This window comes from Octopus bimaculoides, chromosome 30 (assembly GCF_001194135.2).
Source record: "Octopus bimaculoides isolate UCB-OBI-ISO-001 chromosome 30, ASM119413v2, whole genome shotgun sequence".
Classification (NCBI taxonomy): Eukaryota; Metazoa; Mollusca; class Cephalopoda; order Octopoda; family Octopodidae; genus Octopus; species Octopus bimaculoides.
The window spans coordinates 1,919,926-1,923,225 of record NC_069010.1 but is presented as its reverse complement, the minus strand read 5'-3'; the positions used below and the strand labels follow the sequence as shown (position 1 = coordinate 1,923,225).

Genomic DNA, 3,300 nt, shown 5'->3' with positions numbered 1-3,300 from the left:
ATACACACTCACACATATATACATTCACACACATTCATAAATATATATATATATACACATACATACACACATTCACAATATATATATATACACACATACATTTACAATATATAGATATATATGATGGGCTTCTTTCAGTTTCCGTCTACCAAATCCACTCAGAAGGCTTTGGTCAGCCTGGGGCTCTAGTAGAAAACACTTATCCAAGGTGTCACTCAGTGGGACTGAACCTGCAACCATGTGGTTGGTAAGCAAGCTACTTACCACACAATCATGCTTGCACCTATATATATATATATATATATATATATATACACACATTCACAAATATATATACACACATATTCGCAAATAAATAAATAAATAAATATGTATATATATATGTATTTATGTATGTATGTATATAAGTTCAATTAGATGTTAAACAAGCCTCATTAAGGGATAATAATATCCAATAGATTTACTGGTTTCTTACCTATTATGTATTTTGAATATTAGATTTAATATTCAAAATTAGGTAATTAAATAAACCAAGATTTATATTTATTTTAAAAAAATAACAAAATAGAGATAATCAATTAATAATTATATTTATTAATTACAAAAGTAGACGTAATCTCTGACAGCTGTTTCGATTCAAACTTTAAAAAATTAATGAAAATAATGAAATCATTATAAAGTTGAATGATGTAGAAAAAATGAGATACCATTGGGAAGCAAGCTCCTTACCACACATCCACACCTGTGGATAAATGTGGATAAATAAGTGTTACATTTGATAGAATAATCTGAATGTTAAAGGGTTAAGTAGATTTAATACGTGTTCGGCTTAATCCTTTAACATTCAGATTAGTTTCTCAAATTTAATCCTTATTTATTCATATTATTTTGAATGAATCATGCATTATCTCATAGCTTTGAGATTTCAATGATGCAATTGTTTATTTTTAGAATGACATTATAGGGTAGGTGTGAGAGGCTGGATCTGGCCTTGTTTTGAATTAATCATGCATTATCTCATAGCTTTGAGATTTCAATGATGTGATTGTTTATTTTTAGAATGACATTGTAGAGTAGGTGTGAGAGGCCAAATCTGGGTAGGTTGAACATCAAACAATATTTTGGCTGGGTATTTTTTTTTTGTTAAGCATTTGCTTGTTACAAGGATCTTGGACCACTGAAAATGTAGGAGCTACTAGAATAAAATGGATACTAGACAGAAGACAAAAGGTGATGATGTATATTAGGCTTAAAAGATTGGAGGTCATATTGAAGAGGAAAACCAGACTGTGGAAGGGAATTCCAAAGTTCAGAGGTGCGAGGGAAGAAACTGGTATTGTAAAGTGCTTTACGACACTTAGGAGGTTGCACAAAATATACTGATGAGAACTGGATGCAAGTCTAGTTGATTGCTGATAAGTTCTTAAAGGAGGAACCAGAGAAGAGAGCTCAGTTGAACAATGTCCACGAAAATACTTATAGAAAAGAGACAAGAATGATGAGAGAGTAAATCTAATTTAGAAAATAGATCAGGACCTGTAGCATTACAAATACAGCGTTGAATGCGGTCTGAAGCCCGTCATGTATGTATATATTTGTGTGTCTTTGTGTCTGTGTTGGTCCTCCACCACCACTTGACATCAGGTGCTGATGTGTTCACATCCCCATAACTTAGCAGTTCAACAAAAGAGATTGATAGAATATGTACTAGGCTTAAAAAAAATAACAACTGGGGTTGATTTATTTGAATAAAAGTGCCCCATCATAGCCAGTTTGGCTGAAACAAGTAAAAGATAAAAGATATATATCTATGCGTGTGTATGTGTGTGAAAACAGACTTCACTGGTGCTGGTACCACGTAAAAAGTACCCAGGCCACCCTGGTGGTTGCTAGAAGTGCTAGAAATAGCAGCCAAGTCTAACTCAACTCTCACATTTAAAAAAAAAAAGACGTTAACTCATATGATCCTTAAAGAGGTCGGTCATGGCTGGACTGTCTGATCATATGTCTGCTGAATCATGACTGACGGACGTGGTGAGATAAACAAGAGCAAGTAGGAATAAATGTAGTCCTAGATACACTATGCCTTAATAAAAGACAGGATGGTCACAGTTGGAAGACCTGTGATCATAGGTCTCTGACCAAGAGTTAAACAATAACAAAGAAGGACACATTAGATAATGTAGTCCTAGATACACAATGTCTGAATAAAAGACAGGATGGTCACAGCCAGAATATCTTTGACCACAGGTATACTGGATCAAGACTGACCTGGGGTTGTACAGCAAAAATAAGACGGGACACTTTAGATAATGTAGTCCTAGATACACAATGTCTGAATAAAAGACAGGGTGGTCACAGCTGGAACGCCTTTAATCAGAGATATGCTGGGTCAGGGCCAAGCTGGAGCTAACCCCCCCACACACACACACGCCACCCCTACAAAATACAAGAATGAGGGTAATCCTTTTCTGAAAGCAGGGAAAACAAAAGGGGTTTAGAGACCCCCCCCATATCACCCCACCTGTTGGTTGTGTGTCCCTACGTTGCTTGTTAATCCCTCTGAGAGATTAGGAAACAGATTATGCGCAAGGCCAACGTAAGCGATTAAATGCAGCACTGCTCCTGATGATGAAGGGGTAGGGCCTTCCATTAAAGGGCACCACCTCCCCTTTCATAACATAAGGATTTACTTGTTTAGCCTGAGGTACTCCAGTTATGACCATCCCACTTTATATATATACGTAGGAGTGGTTGTGTGGTAAGTAGCTTGCTTACCAACCACATGGTTCCGGGTTCAGTCGCACTGCGTGGCACCTTGGGCAAGTGTCTTCTGCTATACCCTCGGGCCGACCAAAGCCTTGTGAGTGGATTTGGTCGACGGAAACTGAAAGAAGCCCGTCGTATATATGTATATGTATATATGTATGTGTGTATGTATTTTTGTGTCTGTGTTTGTCTCCCCCCGCCCCAACATCGCTTGACAGCCGATGCTGGTGTGTTTACGTCCCCGTAACTTAGCGGTTCGGCAAGAGAGACCGATAGAATAAGTACTAGGCTTACAAAGAATAAGTCCTGGGGTCGATTAGCTCGACTAAAAGGCGGTGCTCCAGCATGGCCACAGTCAAATGACTGAAACAATTAAAAGAGTAACAAGTATATATATATTTTCTTTTACTTCTTTTAGCCATTTAGCTGCAGCCATGCTGGAGCACTACCTTCAAAGGGTTTTTTTAGTTGAAGAAAGCGGCCCCAGGACTTATTCTCTGTAAGCTTAGTACTTATTCTATCAGTCTCTTT

General features: G+C 37.4%; 1 protein-coding gene across 1 annotated transcript in view; it reads right to left on the bottom strand.

Moving 5' to 3' along the window:
- LOC106872640 (kelch-like protein 5) overlaps positions 1 to 3,300 on the bottom strand; it is a 188,452-nt gene that overhangs the window by 29,347 nt on the left and 155,805 nt on the right. The window lies entirely within an intron of this gene.